Below are 19834 nucleotides of genomic sequence, written 5' to 3' on the forward strand. Positions count from 1 at the left end.
CAAACTAGAAGAAAGTTAAACCTCATTTGCCTGACAGCAGAAAAAAATGGAATGAGGTGGGGAGTGCAGTTGGTGTACCTGTGGAACAGGAATGGTGCTCAGCAGCTTACCAGCTCCTCATTCAATCTGGCTCAATAAGAACAACAAGTTGGCTGCTGCTGCCCGCTGCACAGTGCCAGCCAAACAGCAGGGCTCATTAGTTCTTCCCACCCCCACCCTGCCTTCCCACGGGAGCATGTCATGACACCTCAGAGTGGGTCTGCTGTGCAATGGCACATATGCTCCAGCAGCTGCAGGGTTTGAAGGTGGTCTGCCAGCTTTTTCTCTGACGTACACAAAAGGGAATATACAATGCAAAATAAAAGCTTCCCAGTGTCTCTTTCAGAACAGCACAAGCTGCAAGAGAAGGAACATAATAAAATGTGAATTAAGATGCATTGTCTGAAGTTAAAGAAGTATAACTCCAATTATTGTCATTGCTTATTAAGCATAATTCATCATATAATCTCCTAAAATTGACAGGGAATAGGATGGAGGAACAGTGCAAAAATCTGAGCCAAAAATCAGTAGCAGATGAGAGGCATGACTACAGATAACGCTATTTATAAATCCTAAATAATGTTGTCTTCAACAAAATAAACAAATGTAGCCTAATTGACTACTGCATCTTGTTTCATTGCAGCAGTGTTTACTTAAATGTCGTATCCCTTCCTATGAAAATGAAGTTATAGGAAAATATATCTGGTTTTCATTACCTTGCCCAGACACATCGACAGCAACTACTCATCTAAGGGCATGTATTACAATTTCACCAAAAACAAACCTGACAGCAGTAGAATAAACTAACCCACAAAGTCATGCTTTGATGCTTGGTGAAAAAAATTAACCAGTTTGTAAAGTAGGACTTACCAACCAAGTGCTCTACATGTATCATCAGCAGCAGCAACAGGAAATAAATCCAAAGGCAGTGCTCTCGAAATTGCCAGCCATTTTGAGTCATGATTGATGTATCCAAGATAGTACAATAGGCCAAAACTATCACTCTCACACAACTTTACTCAAACAACCTTCAGTATACTCAAAGAACCATCAATATAATCTAAAAGGGTTTTGTTGGCCTGTCACTTGCAGTTGCAGAAAGCCTGCCACAGCAAAGTCAAATTTTCTTCAATCCAACCCACATTATTTATAAGAGACTGCCCCTTAAGCTTTTGCATGATGTTTAGACACAGCCCTGAGACTTTCCTTGTAGGCAGCAGAATCATACCTCTCAAACTGTTAGAGCAAGAGATCTGGACAAAGCCATAAATAATGGAGGGACAGAGGCCCAAAAATAGAGACAATTTTTAAATATTGCTCTTACAAACCTAAGAGGTTGATAGCATAACAGGTTTTGCATTAGCATGAATTTTCTGAAGGGTCTGAAACTGAAATGTTTGTTATTATTTTTCTGACTTCAATCCTTATTGATTTGCCAGAAAAAAAAAACAATTTTATGAAAAACAGACCAAAAACATGAGGCAAAAATATGGACATTCTGCGAAAATCTGTACAATTGAGAGGTATGAATTGTTGCTTCATATTTAATAAAAATTATGTTTATGAATTAATGTATTTGCATGGGCATCTGTTATTAAAAGAATAACAATGAATGTGCACGGCAACCTTTTAGTGTGGAACTGGAAATTTTTAAGTCCAAAACTGAGATTCTGTTCTTCATAATGAGGTAAAGCTGATAGAGACATTGATTAGGCACACTCACTAGGACTGGCTTACTATGGCTGCAAAGCAGCCCAGCGTTGCACGGCACATGGCAGTGCCACAAATTTAGACACCACAACCAAAAATTTAACAGGATGCTTCCATAGGGAAGTTGCTTACAGATTACATTAAAAACCTATACGTGGAAATAAATAATAATAATATTTAAGCAACGGTTTCTTGAACTTATTGACTAGTTTCTTGTTGACCCGAATTGTTTTACTTGCACCCCCAAATAGTTTTAAGTTTAAGTTTTTCATTGTTGGAAATTGTTTTATTTGGTACCACAAAAGAAGTGGTCAGTTACGCCACATATCTGCTTCTAATCACAATGGATGTGTTTATTATCCAATAACCCCTAGCTTCAAAAGACAACGCACAAAAATAAACTGCTCATTCTTGACTATTAATCACTCACAAGCACATAACAACATTCAGAGCAAAGTCTCTGTGTTAAAGGAAGCCAAAATATTTGCATCAAGACTAGAAGTTATTTAGCCCCTAAAAATATACGGTGAAAAGCGATCTTATTTCTACAATAGCAGTAATTAAGTACCATGAGGCTGAAAGCTGGACAAGCTACCTGGTAAGGGTCAGCTCTTTAACTGGAGTGAGAGAGACAGTGGCCTGAGGACCAGGAATATTATTGTTTTTCCAAATGCATCTTCATATCGAAGGACAAACAGTGCGGTATTACCTGCATTTCTGTACCACATCATCACTTAACACATGAACCACTTCATTCAAAAATCAAAAAGAAAGTCAAAATAATGTAGGGCAAAGGCTTGGGATCAGTGACACACATATAAAAGTGGAAATGCACAAAAGGGGAGGCAGGAAGGTTGACTGACTTGTTTCTTTCTATACAGCTACAGGCCACACCAGAATGATTTCAAGGAAGCAATTCTCACAGACTTGCCATATTACATTTGGGTGTCACTTTGGAGTTGTTATAGCAAATGTCTAAAGCCACAGCATCAGACTGAGGAGAGTTTATCATGTTAACTTACAGACCTTTTAATAATTAATTCTCTCTTATGCCTCCATTAGCCAGTGCTAGCTGAAGGACAGAGGTTCACTGAAGCCAAAACCAACCCTTTCAGTATAGGGCTACCTACTTCTGGGCCACGATTCATGCCTATGAGCATTTTGATCAAGTTTCTTTCAAATGCAACTCAAGTAGTTCAAATTCCAGGTAGGTAATATCAAGTTCTGTATCAAGCAGCTCTGCCATACCAGAGCAATAATAGATGGCACTGTTACATATGAAAACTATGTCAAAGGAATGTGGTGGGAATTTAGTCATGACTCATGTACAAACCTAAATTACAGACATTTAATTGCAGTTACTCCCTTCCTTAGTGCAGCACTCCCCTGCATGTATTCTCTGCAGGTTATGCTGGTGATGACATCAGTGTCACTTTATAATTGTAAATAAAATAAAAAAAGAAATCGAGAATTAAAGGGACCACTCAGGAATTCGTGGCACCCCAATATTTTGCCCTAAAAACTGGTAAATTCCAAGGAATTCGGTATGGTTGAGAGGTATGCTGCTATCTATGCAGGATAGGAGGAAAACCATCATATTATTGTACTGGCTGAGTCAAGGGAGGACCCGGAGTGCTTAAAATGTAAATTTAGTGAAATGTGTAACACCCAGACAAATGTTACAATGGAAAAGCACTTATTGGGATCAAAAGCCTGGTGAAACTTTTGGAGCATATATAACTAATTTGAGAAACAAGGCTAAAACTGCAGATTTGGTGATTTAATGGATGAGTTGATAAAGGACAAACTTGTGTGTGGTATTAAATATGATGCTGTGAGAAAGATTTTGCTTTGTGACTGTGATTTAACTTTGAATAAGGTCATTGAGATTTATTAGATATATGAGCTCACAGAAAAGCGCTCAGATATGCTTACAAATGAGAATAGCTCTAGAAAGCAAAGTGACAAAGGTCATGTTGATAGTATGCAGCACGTGGTTAAAAGAAACAGGCCTAAGCACATGGCAGCAACTGTAGACCCTGTAACACTCACTGATAAACCCCAGAACTTTCTAACAAAGTCCAGAGTTTACACAGTCTCAGTGAAGCATAAGAGTGAGTCAGCAAACTCAAAGCATGGGCCCCAACCTAGTTTCATTGCCAACTGTCACCACTGTAGTGGAAATCATGAATCTAAAAGGGAGAAATGTTTAGCTTTTGGTCAGCAAAGCCACAAATGCAATAGGTGGAATCATTTCAAAAGGTTTTGTAAATCAAAAAGCCACATTCTTTCATTAAAAGGGAACATTCTAAACAAGTTGATCAATTAGAGAGTTGCAACCCTACTATTTATGTTGATGGCATGTCAGTGCTTTACGAAACAGTCAATGCAGTAGATTTAAGGGCAAAGAATTAAGTATTTTGCACTGTTTGGATAAATGGCAATCCCGCAGAGCTCAAAGATGACACAGGTTCCAAGTGCAATGTCATGTCAGCAGATACATTAGCTAGAGTGTTGTGGTGAGAAGCTTGATTTAGCAAGGTGTGTGAAGCTTGTTGCTTATGGAGGTGAATAAATTCAGACTGAAGGTTCAGTGGTGCTTTCATGTTACTCTGCTGGAAGATGTTATGACTTGTTATTTTATGTGGTCAAGAGGCATGTCCAGTCACTATTAGAGCCCAGAGACAGTCTGAAAATGGGACTGCTTTCATTTAACAAGGAAGTCCACCATGTTAGCTTAAAAGACCACTATAATTTCAGCCACTACATTTTTTCTACCTATGCTGATGTTTTCAAAGACAAACTAAGTCAGCTTCCAGCTATGTACTCCATGAAGTTAGACCCATATGTTAGTCCAGTTATCAGGCCAGCTTGAAAAGTTATAATAGCCATGCAGGACAGAGTCAAAGCCTAGCTAGAAAAAAATGTGCAACATGGTGTGATTTGTCCAGTTGCAGAACCAAATGAATGAGTATCTTCTATAGTGGTAGCTCACAAGAAAAGCTCAGATGACATCAGAATATGTATTCATCCAGAAGATTTTAACAAAGCTCTAAAAGGACCTCATCAACCAATGCGAACAGTCAAAGAAGTCGCAGCTCTGATGCCAAATGCCACTCTTTTTTCTGTCTTAGATGCAAAAACTTCATTTTGGCAAATTCAGCTTGACAAGAAATCCTCATTGCTTACTACATTCAGTACTCTGTTTGGAAGGTACAGATTTTTGAAAATGCCATTTGGGATAAATTCTGCAAGTGAAGTCTTTCAAAGTGTAATGGAGCAACTTTTTTCTGGGTATCCTTGTACTATTATAGTCAATGACATACTAGTAGGAGGTAATGGTGAAGGTGAGCATGATAGAAACCTCAGAAAAGTTCTGGAAAGAGCATGTCAAGTGAATCTTAAGCTCAAGCCACAGAAATGCAAATTCAGGCTGCAAGAGGTCACTTGTGTTGGTCATTTATTTACTAGTTTAGGCTTATGACCAGACCTTTCCAACCAAACAGCCATTCACAAGATGCCAGCTCCAGACAGCATTCTGGCCCTGCAACATTTTCTTGGCATGGTTCATTATCTAGGCAAGTTCGTTCCAGACTTTAGACCAACTATCAGCACCACTCAGAGAGCTGACATGTAAAGATGTATCCTGGTCTTGGTTAGAGCAACACCAAAGAGCATTTGATGTCCTGAAACAGAGAATTGCCAGTCCACCAACTCTCAGATTCTATGATGTTCACAAACCAGTTACTCTTTCATGTGTTGCCTCAAAATTTGATCTTGGTGCAGTCATTCTACAAGAGGGTCAACCTGTTGCCTATGCATTGAGAACTCTTACCCAAACTGAAATGCAGTATGCCGAGATTGAGAAAGAGCATTTGAAAATTGTGTCTGCAAGTTTGAAGTTCCATGATTATGTTTATGGTACACCTATCCAGATGGAAACAGACCACCATCCGCTAGTCACTATCCTAAGAAAGCCTATGCATTCAACTCCAGCCAGATTGCAATATATGATGCTGAGATTGCAAAAGTATATTTTCACTTTTGTCTACAAGAAAGACAAACTTCTTTATCTTGTTGATACCTTATCCAGATCGCCCAGAAGCATCACTGAACAACAAGAGAATGAGAACCTTGATTTTGAAGTCATGAAGTGAGAAATTTTTCTTCCACATGTCTTGGTGAGCTGAGAGATCACACAGCCACAGATCCCGTTTTACAAAAGCACAACCACTTTATCAATCAAGGATGGCTGTCAAAGCAGTCTAGTTTACCTCAAGAAGTGCAACCTTATTTTCCATACAGAGATGAGATTTTGTCTGACAATGGTATTATGAAAGGTCTGAAAATAATTGTTCCAAAGTCTTTGCAACTAGAGTACATTACTATCTTGCATCATGGTCACACGGGAACTGATTCTACCAAAAGAAGGGTGAAAGGTCTAGTATTTTGACCATCTATGTCACAAGAAATCTTGTTCCATGTATAACAGTACTAAGCCACATCAACAGAAAGAACCACTTCAGCTAAACCAGATTCCTGAACTACCATGGTCGACTGTAGCCACCGACAATTTTCAGGTGGAATGGTCAACATTATTTGGTGTTAGTAGACTCTTATTCCAATTGGTTCAAGATTGGCCTACTTCCTAATCTAGCATCCAGTGCTGTCATTACTAAGATGAAGCCTCATTTTGCAGTCCATGGAAGTCCACACAAAGTTATTTCTGACAATGGCATGCAGTTTACAAGCCAAAAGTTCAAAAGATTTGCTGAAGAATGAGACTTTACGCATGTCACAAGTAGCCCTGAGTACCCACAGTCAAATGGTTTGGCAGGATGTGCAGTTCAAAGTGCAAAACAGTTACTAGAGAAGTTGAAACAAGACAATAGTGATGTTTTCCTGAATCTCTTGAATCTCAGAAACATTCCTCATGATACACATCTTTGTTCCCCTGAACAGAGACTTCTATCGAGGCAAACCAGAACCACATTACCAATCAGTAGTCAATTGTTGGTTCCATGTGTCAAGAACAACAAGTTAGTGAAAGCACCTAACCTAGAAGTCCTACTAAGATAAAACCAGCAAACCTCTCAATCCACTATGAGAAGAAGTGGTAAGTATGTAAACGTCTAAAGGTTACAATCGGATTGGTGTCATGAAGAATATTTGTCCAGAGCTGTGACTGTACATTGTGGAATCACAAGGAGCAGAGTTTAGGTGGAAGTGGAAACATTTGATGCCAGTGTCAAGCCTATACCACAGCACGTAACCTGTGAGAAAAATGCTTTATCTCAGGTGGAGCTGTCCAATGTTCCAATTCCAGAGTAAGTTCCAGAGAATATTCCTGTTCCTGTAACGAATCCAGAAGTCATGATACTAGTTGTAAACCAAAGACTGTCCCTGTTGCTATATTCAGTCCAGATTGTTATGTTACAAGATACAGTCATATCTCCAGACCACGTAACAAATACATGACAACTTGGACATGAACATTATGTTTCGTTTCTAATGTCTATAATAATGCATGTCTAACTGCAATGTTGTTTTTACTAAGGGTAATCTTTTTAAGAGGGAGGATGTAGATCAATGCTAAGGATGAAGCTGCCAAGTAACAGGAAAAGAGGAAGGCCTAAGATAAGGTTTATGGATGTGGTGAGAGAGGACATGCAGGTGGTTGGTGTGACACAGCAAGATGCAGAGGACAGGAAGAAATGGAAACAGATGATACACTGTGGCGACCCCAAACGGGAGCAGCCGAAAGAAGAAGAAGAAGCTATCCAAGGGCTTGAACAAGTGTATAAATATTGAGTGCGTGTGAACCTGACTGCCATTTTGTAAAAAGCTGTTGAGATTTAAGCATGTATGTAAGGTCTGTCTGTTAACCAGTTTGTTTATATTTTATGATGCTGCTAGCCATCCTGATGTGTTTATATGTATTAAAGTATCTAAACAAACTACACCACCTGCTTATCATCTATGTTAGAGAGGGATGAGCGACAAATGGTATCAGGGAATTTCCCCTTACTCTGCTGTGCAGTCCTGAAGTTGGAATATTTAATTAGCAGGTGGTGTAGCAATTGCAAAAGCTTTAATTTAGTTTGTGCTGTTTTCAGTCATTTTAAATTCACTCTAAAATGATCACTCTTTTTTGATTTGTTATTAAATATTTGATATTTCATGAGACAATCATTTATATATATATATATATATATATATATATATATATATATATATATACATACATATATATATATATATATATATATATATATATATATATATATATATATATATATATATATATATATATATATTTATATATATATATATATATGTGTGTATATATATATATATATATATATATATATATATATATATATATATATATATATATATATATATAGGGTCTTTATTATATGAACAAAACTTTAAAATCTAGAACAGCTTAAAAGTTAAAAATGCCATTCTTCAAAATAGGTATTGTGGGGGGCTGCGCCTCCCACACCCCCTACTAATTATATATATCAACTCCGAGATCACACTACAGTGAGGAAAGGGCAAATTTTCCAATCTTCACTGTATGGCAATCTCACAATAGAGATTTCGAAGAATGACATTTTCGAACTGTCAGCTGTTCATGATTTTGATTTTCCGTCAATCTAATAGGGACTATATATATATATATATATATATATATATATATATATATATATATATATATGGGTTACCATTAGTTCATCGAATGGCCACACCATCGAAACCCACTGCATCGACATGGCATAACATCAAAATCTGGAGAGTCGATGTTCCCCACACAGTAAGTAAACATACCCAACTTCCCATCCAAGGAGCATACTGCTTGTGAGACCAAGCTCACCAGGCTATTAATGCTGCTATTGCAGTGAGCCCATGCAGCCTCATTCCCCCAGGATAGGTGTGATGGGACTGGCTTCTCACTGCCATCCTCTCCAGTGCCTCCAGCTCCCATGCTTCTAGTCAAACACAGGTCCCATGGGATACTGTCATTGTTTTATTCCACTGTACCAAAAGGCTGGGTTTAATCCTCATTATTAATTTTAATGACAAATGTATTGCAAATGTACAACTTTGCCTCTACCACTAATGTTTATATATGTTAGAAGAACTGAACTTTAGGCTAAACAGTCATTCACTAACTCTTACAAATTTTACATTTCTCAGTTTTTAGCATATGTACATTAGTAGATCTTGATAAAGTTCTGTTCATTTGCATATTGCTCTCTAAAAAGGTCCACTGCAGCAAAATGTTCTGCTTGCACATGTGCACAAGACAATGGAAAAAAATGTCTGGGCATTTTTAAAAAAATGCCATTGTTTGCTGCATAATTCATTTTTATATCTCTGTTCACTGCATGGAGTTTCAGGACACCTTATTTATAAACTGTTCATGTATTTATATGTGCACATAAGGACAGGTATAGTACTTTCTACGTATACAGGCCTGTACTTCTGCTGTTTCCCTGCACCACAGCAGAGACATAGCAACTGTGAAGTCACATGCCAACTTATACTGCACATGCTTTATATTTTGTTAAACAATTGAATATTAGAAGGCTGTTGATATGTCTGCTGTCATGGGGTTTGTTTAGAGTGTTAATATTAATGGAAATGGAGGGCATAATTGAATGTGTTTTGTAGCTGAGGTGATTTCCACATAGCTGCTTTCTTCATTTCTTAATTTGCAGGAAGTATTTTTAAAGTGTAAATCAGGAGTGTTTCTATATAGAATAGTGTACGTCCTATAGCTTAAGCAGATTTGTTTATGATGAGTAATTAAGGAGTTATTTCTTTAAATCATTATCGTGTCATTTTTCCAGTTTGTAGCTCTGCATTTATGCATTATCTGTTTTACATGGGACACTTGGTAGAAAGTAATTTTAATATATTCTGAGTTTGCTGTTAGGAAATGTTTGCGTTCATATTTTATAAATGGACTTGCAATCACTGGTAATGTTCATTTGATGATGGGCATGTATAACTGAACAGTTATTGCTCATATGTTTAAATATTAATGAGCTTTCATTATATAAAATGTGTTACATTATGTAATGATGATGGCACAAATATGTGACCAACCAGTCTATTTTTTGTATACAAGTTTCTTGTAGCTGTCCCTTCCTTGTTTCTTTCTCTGTTCTTTCACGTATAGCAGACACTCCTGAATGCATCCATAGTCCTGTAGACAACAATTATTTCTAGCATTTTTTTCTATTTGTTCATTATATTTTGTGAAAAGTGCTTTCTGATATTCAGACAGTAACTTGCACATTCAGCCTTGTAGTTGTGGTGTCTACCCCATTCTTCTTTGAATGTCTATCCTAATACAGCTCTTGATAATATTATAGTTCCATATCATGTCTCCTGCATTCCCATTCCTGCCAGGGTAAAACAGCTTACTTTTTTAAGCTTCTATTGCATCTTTTTTCTGCCCTATTATGAATCTGATATATTTTTTCTGGATCCTGTCCATTACCTTGATTCCTTTCTCCCAGTATAGTCACAAAAATGTATGAAGTACTCCAGTTGTAATTTGGACAGAAATGAAGGGTAGAAACTACTTATCATTAATTCTGGAGTTCATTCATCACTGGATATGCAATATTATCTTGCTGGCTTTGGTCAAGTTGTTTTTTTCCATTTTTACCTGTTGGTACATTTATGCAACTGCTCTCATTCTTATGTATTTTTCTGTTTTCTGCCACTGAATTTGACCTCCCCCCATGACCCACTGCTGCTCTACACAAGAACTGAAATATTCCAGATGAAGTACCTTGCATTTTTCTTCACTAAATATTGGTCGCTGTGTTCGGCACACTGTCTTGCTATATTACTGTCTAAACATTTCCCAAATCACATACTAGTCCCTCCATCAGCAAAAAGTTTGATCAGACTCTGAATGTCATTCATGATGTTTCATGTAAGTATCCTTAAGTGCTCTAATCTAATTACCAACTCTGTGGGATCTCACGTATTTCCCTATTACCTCTGAAGGGTCATCTTTTCTGCCATTCTTTGCTATCAACATTGCAGCCATTCCGCTACCATTTCTGCTAGCTATTTCTGCCCGTAACTCTTTCATCTTGTCTGTTAGTTCCTGTATGAATTGAATGAAAGGCTATGTTAACATCAATGTGTACCATATCCACTGGGTTTTATTTGTCAATGTCTATCATGGTCCAGTCATCAAACTACATGCAGAAAATGTTGACCACGAACTTTGTTTGCATTTATCTTCCAGGTTATTTACCTCTGTGAATTCATCAAGTTTCCTCTCAACATCTTTTCCATTGCTTTCACAATTGCAAACGTAAGCATAATTAATCTGTATCTATGCCTTTATATCCTTTGGAATAGTGCTATTCTAGCTTCTTGCAGTCCCCTCTGGGAAATAACTGCTCCATGACTGAATGCTTTAAGAGTTTTTTTAGTGCATCTGCCACCAATCCTACCAAGGTACTTTGGATCTGTGAGGTTTGCCATTCAAGCTTTGAGCATTGTCGAGTTGCTTTTCTAAAGGTGCACTGAGAATTATACTATCAGATAAATCCTTTAACTGGGATACCTTATTTCCTTTTCATTCTGACACTTTTCCTTACTTCTCTAACTTAAAGACTAAAATAAATGACGTCATCCTCTTCTCTATACGCTATTTTCTTCTCCACATTGCCTTTCCTTTATCATTCTATAGAGTTTTATTTCCAGTTTCCTTTCGTATGCTATGCATTTAAAGAATCCCTTCTTCCTCTTTGTTTTCCTCCATTGGTCCCTGCTCTAATTTCACCGTCGTCTTTCTCACCACCAATGTTACCCTTTTACTGTCTTCCTACTATTCCTACTCATCTCCTTTCTGTTTTAGATTCTGTAATGTCATTCTCTTTGCACTGAATGACTCATTTTACTTCATGGCAGGCATGCATAGGTCTTTTTCTCCTTCTAGCTTTACTCTGTCTGCCTAGAACCTTAACCATTGCTGCATTTAAGCTATGTCAGATCCTGACTCAAAGGATGTTTCCTCCTCTGTGTCCACCACTTCTCCCACTCCTGTCTCAAATAATTCTCTGCCTCTGCCGCATTCTGTAACCCCGTACCTTGCTTTCATTTGTGTGTTTGCTGTGAAACACAGAGTGACATAAACACTACTGGCCACAAGTGTTCTTTTCTTTATTTGGTTAGCTCCTCCATTCTTTGCTAGAAATAGTTGTACCATGATTTCCTGAGGTACACCTTTCAGGAATATTTGGGTGAACTCCACCTAATATAGTGTTTCTAGATTTGCATGTTGGAATACTCCAGTCAGCTATAAACAAGGTTGAAGTTTATATTAGGTACAACATTGTTTCTTCCTGTTCCACTGCTTTATTATGTTTTTTATCCTTTTATCACTTCATCTGTCAACAGCTTTTAGAAGCACAAATGTTTCCTTTTTTCCATTAAGCCTATTAACATTATTATCACCTTTTCAACAATCTCCATGCACTTTTCTCCATTTTTTCCTGAAGAATCTAACAGATAATGTCCAGCAATACACAGATGGATAGCTCTCTCACTGAGTCACTGTCCTACCTGCATACATCCTCTGCACCATCTATCTGGTTGCTCCGCAGCACCATATCAGTTCTACATCCATATCATGTAGCTGTCTGTGAATCACAATCATAGATTTCTGCTGGATTTCTCTGTGCACTTGTTCTTCTCAGTGCAAACCATATCTCTGAATCTTACCATCCAATATAATTAACTTACTAAACAGATATTTAAAATTATTAAAAATGTTCATCCTTACTGACATAGAGAAACATTTATATTTTATAACAGTATTGTTCTTTTCCAAATCTGGATATGCCTGTTATAATAATTGTTACTCCCATATCTATAACTCTGCCATGGCCCTTCCACATCAGTTACTGACAACCAATGGTAGGACTTCTCTACTGGCATGTGCTCAGCTCATGCACGGATGCCTATGGCAGCCTAAGAACAACAGGAGTTTATCATTCTTTTTTGCCTAAGCTGGCAACCACATTGCATTCAGCGTACTCAAGTAAGCTGCCAAGTTGCAGTTCTACATACAGTAGAGTGAAACACTGCCAGGGACCATATTTCTAAGCCACACATGGAATGTAGTAGCTACTGCTTTCAATGTCTCTTAAAGAAAGCAGAGCTGCTCCAAAACATATATATCACTCTTTCCCCAGAAATAAATAACTGGCAATGTAAACCCCTCCCCTACACCCCACAACTATTCTATAGCACCCTTATGCCAAAAATTATAGTTATATCCCTTAGCAATGAGATGCTGTTATGAGCAAAACCCCATGTCAGCATGTAGACTGATCCATTGGTCAATGTTATCTTACAAGCATGCACGATTTGTTAATACCACCTGTGGCAAAAAGCACATTGAACTTTGTCTAAAGCTTCTAATTTTGTTAAAAATGTTGCATCATTTACTCTATATTTAAATTTCTAGGATGTTACCAATTGTCTTAGTTGCTAGTAATATACTTACAGCTGTGTGTCTGATATCCAACCTACTGGTGCAAACAAAAACTACAATAATAAAATAATTATGATGAGTTATTGCATATTTTAATGATTTTTGCATTTTTTGCATGTCCCCAGTTAACATTGTCAAGCGGTATACTAACTGTAAAATGAATAAAGATACATGTATACATTTAGAAATTACTTAGAGGCTGCATATACATATAAAGCAGGACTCAAACCTTTATTGGACGTTGTAGGCTGTATGATAAGAAATTTAGAATGGACTGTTCTGTTTTGAGAATTTTCTTACATTAGCTAAGTTCTGATATTTCTACTCATCAAAAAGTGTTAATGGCATTTTTGTAGAGTCTATTAGGACAACAGAAAAGTTAATTAAAAGTGTTCAAAATTTTTAAGGAAAAAGTAAATTGTCACCATTTAATTGTAATGCCAGGTTGATGGGTATCCATCATAAACAGCTGTTCTGTATTTAGCTGGTCTCTGTTCTTTGCCTTCAGCAATGCAATCTGCAGTTACTGTGTGATACGTGAAGGTCTTGTCACTTTGCATGCTGTGCTGCTGGCTGAAATTAAGAAGATCTGAAAAATGTACTAGTTTGTACTATTTTTACATGAATTTCACACTTTGTACAGTGGCAATGAAAAATTAATTGAAACCTACTGTCTTTCTGTTGCACATAGCAAAATCTGTGTTTTATTATGGTAGTTAAAGCTGCATGTATCCATCAGAAATGAGTCCCTATTCATTACACTGATCATGAAACCAGTATTGCTATATGTTCCAACATCCTCTGTGCATGTGTAATGGCAATACCTGTTCAGCAGGAATGAAAGTCTACTAATATACAATAAGTGCTACTTGTTTATGAACTGCTTAGGGGTTCAGTGTATAAACTACTGTGAATAGTAGTGAATAACTAAAAAGACTAAAATATCTATTAAATATTCTGAACTGAAATATCAGTCAAGTCTTCAGTAAGAAAAGCAACATAAACCATTTATATTTTATGTAAATATTCCAGAGGTAAAGTACAACGCTGAATAACTGTACCAGTATTTGATGCAATATAATAGTGTCAGTTTCTATGCCAGATTTTTCAGATATTTCTGCTGTTTTATGGGTCTCTGTTTTCTTATTTTCTTTATACTACTTTTTCTTTCTTTTGGGGGGGTCCCCACCTTCATGTTGAACATCACAGTTTCTCCTCAGCTGCCCTACTGACCTATATGTTTCGCTTAGGGGAGAGAGCCTGCTGGCCTATTTGTTCCCCCAGCAGGTAAGAGCTGGATACAGAAAGTAGCACTATCATATCCTATGTGAGCTTTTTATTTTTTTGCTACAGTTCTGACTCCCTTCCCCTGCTGAAGCTTCTGTTTATCACTTGAAGGTTATCTGTTTGCATCAGTAACCATTTTCAGTTAAACTACATCTAGGAATTAATAAGTGTCATAGTTCATAATAAACTGTAAGAGACTCATAAGAGGATGGTGGAATACGTCTTATGAGGTTATGGCTCATTTTCTTTGTACTAAACTTTTCTTCCACTACTTCCTGAGGATACCATGGGGCCAGGCTTTGTGCATGTTTCTTGAATTCACCATGGAAATCAGTTTTCTGAAATAAAAATCCTTCTAGTTACAAAACAATGTTCACTTTCTAATGAGCACAGACACCATTTTTATATTGCTTGGCTTTTTTATACATTTCCTTATATTTATTTGTTACATTTTACAAACTTGTGATGTTAGTGTTTGAATTTCATCTTGTAGGCTCAGAATATTAGCTATAAACATGTCCGTTTTTATCAAATTCTATTAACATTCTGCAAGACTCTATAGCAGAAGATAAGCCTAGCAGTCTCGACCAAATGAAAAAAAAAAGTTTAATAGTTAGCCTGAATGCAGAGACAGAACATCAAATAATGAGTACTGATAAAAGAGGCAGCTATTGTAGAATAATTCATTTGTTTCATAAAGTGAAACAAATTATTTAGCAGTGGTTCAAAATGAATCTGATCACTGACCACTGCATCGGTTCTGTCAATATTTGGAGTTGCACTAGTTTCAAACTCAGATGTCCTTGTTCTGCTTGCATAATGTATGAATTCCACATATTGGTGAAGTAGCTGAGGACAGTGCGAAAAAAAGTATCCATAACACCAGAATAAATGTGCTTTGATTCACCCAGGTTGCAAACATAACCAAACTGAATCAAACATAGATTGGAGCCAAACTACCATTTTTTTTCCAACAAACATCTTTATTACATTTTTACACATGATATAGGCAATCTTACATTTATACAAATGAAAAACAAACAACAGGACACCACTTTAGTTGCAAACAGTATACATCATAGACACAATTGAAACAACTGTACTTGCAAACATTATACATCATTGTAATCTATTCAGTCATTGTCAGTTAAGCATTATATGGCTCATTCAAATCCTGCCTCTTAATGCTCATTCCTTCTCTGCATATATTGTTCCCACAATTCCCATTTTTTTAGTTTGCTCCCTCCCTTTTCTAAAGATTCCAATTACAATTGTTTTATCTCTGTTACTATATTCATTGCTTCTAGTAAAGTTGGTCTAGACTTTGATTTGCATTTTCTAGTCATTGCTTTTTTGGCAGCCACAATAATTAGACTCAGCAAGGCTTTACTATATCTATGCAATTTCGATTCTGTATCATAACTCAAAAAAATCATCTAAGTCAGTCCAATCTGCTCACCCAACTTCTCTGACAGAGAGGTCTGCAGGGACTCCCTAAAGTCTGCCAGCTCATTACACTCCCAAAAAACATGTTCCCAGCCACCTCTTTCTTGCCCATCACACCTCCAACATTTTACCACCTGAGGAAAAATTTTTTGGAGTCTACTTGGGGTATAAAAATACCTATGTAAACACTTCAAGGCAAAGATCCTCAATCTTCTAGACTTTGTTGCATATTTGGGAGATATACATATATCTTCCCACTGTCTCTTTGTGAATTGATTATTCAATCTCTTGTCCCAGTCTTTTCTAAGCACGTCTGATTGATTCTTATAATTATCATGCAGTATTTTATATGCTTTACTAATTATTCCTTTTTAATGGCAGCTTCTGTTCTAGATTCTATTAAAAACTCTACCAGTGCTGGTCTTTCATTGAGGAGCCCCCTATTTCTTTCTCTTTGCCTGTACTCTGATATCAATCCTTGATAGGGAAGGCACTCTCTAACCTGCAGTCTAAATAAATTCTTGGTTTCTTTCCATTCTATTACTTTTCCCTTTCTCGTTATTTGCTCGAAATACCTTGGTTCCTTTGCCAGTTTTTACCAATAATTTTGAGGCCCACTCTTGCCTGTTATCTGTATCCCTTCCACAGTCATCCCTATCAGCAATATCTCTTTTCTCCATTCTTATCTTGGTTTGGTTCTTAGAATACTACCTGCTATTTTATGAATAAAGTACTCAGTATGATTTGTGTTGTTCTCCTTAAGAGTCTGCATCCAAAATCCTAATCTCTCCTTATTTCTTGAAATTCCTCCCAGTATCAGCATCATTCCCTTCCACTTTGAATTATACTTTTCTGCTTGTGCTATGTACAAGAGCCTTAACTGTGTTGCTCTAAAATACCTCCTCAAATTGGGTAATCCTAGTACACTTTGTTCTATTGGAAGAATCATCTTATCTCACTTAACACTTGCTGTCTTCCCTTCCCAGATGAAATCCTTCAACTCTTTTTTTAATTCCTATCCACAGCTTCTCCTCTGGTTGATGAAAATATGCCTGATCTGTGTATAAGACTAAAGGACTAAAAACATTTTAATGGCTTGTATCTTAGTATCCATATCCATATAACAAAGCTTCCAGTTTCTCAATTTTTGTATTACCTTCTTTTTAGTCTCTTCCCACATATCTTTAGTTGCCACAACAGAGTTATTTCTAATCCATACTCCTAAATACTTCATTTTATCATGCCCCCATAAATATGGATATTGTTGGACCAATGTGTGTGTGGATACATAATTTACCGCTATTGCCTTTGTTTTAGCTTCATTAATTTTGTATCCCAAGAAGATTTGAAACTGTCTTAAAATATTCCACAACACTGTAATGTCCCTTTCTGGTTTTGTCGTGTATAAATATTATCATCTGAAAATAAAGCCAGCCTTTTCTGACTACCATACAAATTATATCCTTGAATTTCTGAATCCCTTATTTTCTTAGCCAGTGGTTCTAAATATAATACAAACAACAAAGGTGAAAGTGTACAACCCTGCCTGGTTCCTCTACTAAAGCAGAAATTATCAAAGAGGACCCCCACCCACCTTAATTTGCACCTCAGATCCCTCATGTATTCTTCTAATCAACCTTAGAATTGTATCAGGGAAAGCAAATGCTTCCATTTCCCTGCTCATGTTAAGGGTTTTTAATTGGATTATTAACTAATGATGCTGATTGGTTCTTACTTGTATTTTAAAATGTATTTAAGCATTGAGAGCTACTAGATGGCTTTATCTGATGAAGTCTAACCTTTACTTTGGGACGAAAACGACTGTGCACCATTTTATTGACGTTAATGTTTTGTGATTGTGCACTTGCTGTGGATTAAAAGGCTTCCTATTTTACTGCCTCGCTTCCTGGACTGGTGTTCTCACTTTAATTTTATCCTACTCCCTAGCTATGTTTTCAGAAGAAAATTCTATCTTCTCTAGTAGCTCCTGAATTAATTCCAAAACTCATTACTTGAATTCCTCTCTTTTTAATCAATAGGTGGGAAAGCACCAGTGTCTCATTTTTATTTCATTACCTTGCATTTTTATTTTAGTTATTATTGGCGCATGATCTAAAATAGTTATTGGGTGTGTTTCAAGAGCTTCAATTAAGTGCACATGTTCCTGTGAGATATAAAATCTAGCTAGTCTAGCCCAGTTTTTGTACCTCAGTGAGTAATATGTACATTCACTTCACACTCCTAGTACTGAATTCACAACTTCCATGCCAAGCATTTTCATAATTTTCTTCAAAATTGTACCCTCCTTTGTTATATATTCCCTTCAAGACTCCCCAGATGCATCTTCACTGTTGCAAGCCAAATTCCAGTCTCCACCTATAAGTAATATTCTTTGCTGAAAGCTGATTATTTCTCCCAGAATTTTCTTAACCAGAACCTTCATCCCTCCCCCAATACCCCCTCTTCCTTTTTCTGTTTTCTTTTTAATTGCAGTGCCTATATTTCTTAAAATTGAACAAAGAAAAAAGAGAGAAGAGCGAAAAAGAAAAAAAAACAACAAAAGTACCTGTTCATATTAATATACCCATGCATTTTAAACTGAGAAAACTTTACTTCAGGTCTAATTGGTTTTGCATTATCTTTAAAGCTGTCACACATGGGAAAAACCCCTGACTGTTTTTGGAGAACATTATATCCTAGCCAATTTCTCTGTTCTTTTTTTGTTTTTTTCTTTTTCCTCAGCCAATCCCCTTCCACCAGACTGTCTCCAGTTTCTGTTTATAAGATTTTCTCCATGGAGATGCGAAGACCAGCTGCAGAAATGCTACTTAGTATACCATACTTACATGCAACTGCTAGAAAAAAAAGCCTCATATTATTCAATAATCTTTTTCATTTACTTGCTCTCTGTCTTAAAACAAAGGTCCTTAATCAGTCTTTCCCCATGCAAGAATGGAAAAAACACATTAATTTGAACTTTATCATGCCTTTTTAACCAGGCTCCCTTTTTTTTTTCTTCAGGAAGACCAATATTGACAGCACAGACATCAACCACCACATCAATACCAAAGCCAGCACCAATACCAAAACAAGAATGACGACCACCATCAGAGCCCCAGAGCTTGTCCCTCTTACCAGATTCCCCCCTACCACAGCCATAGCGAGGAAAATGACTACAACCCACCGAGATTTCAGAAAGCAGAGGAGGAATTCCAGAAGTCTCAGACCCTATCCACGAACCCCCAGGGAGACAGGAGAACCAAACAGTGGACAGGGGTGAGGGAAATACAATACCTGGGCAATCCCAACTGGAAAGCCAACTACAACTCAGGTCCCAGGCTCAGACAGAGGAACCAGCCACAATAACAGGTACTCCACTTATCTGGAACCACTCTGTTAAAGCACTGACTGAAGATGAAAAATGTGTGTTGTCCATAGGACTTACTTTTGTACCAAGCTGCAGGAGTGAGGTAGCTCAGGTACTGATAGACCTTAAAATGTTTGTGAGGAAGCTCAACTTAAGGGTACAGTTACATGGCAAAATTAATGTCATTGAAAATAAGCCTATCGATGAAACTATAAAAAGGCCTAGCAGCTTTTGTCCATCACTACATCAAACATTAGCTGCTTTCAAAGTGAAATGTTAGATGGATATCAGGAAACTACTTAAAAACCTCCTAAGAAAAAACTTTATAACTTAACACAGTGAGAAAGAAAAGCATCAATTGAGCTAGGCAATGATACATCCAGGCGCGTAATGAAGACAGACAAGGGAGGAGGTATACTTGTGACTGATACCTCCTTACTATAACA

The sequence above is a fragment of the Protopterus annectens genome, chromosome 2.part1 (genome assembly GCF_019279795.1).
Source record: "Protopterus annectens isolate FY-2018-M chromosome 2.part1, PAN1.0, whole genome shotgun sequence".
Taxonomy (NCBI): Eukaryota; Metazoa; Chordata; order Ceratodontiformes; family Protopteridae; genus Protopterus; species Protopterus annectens.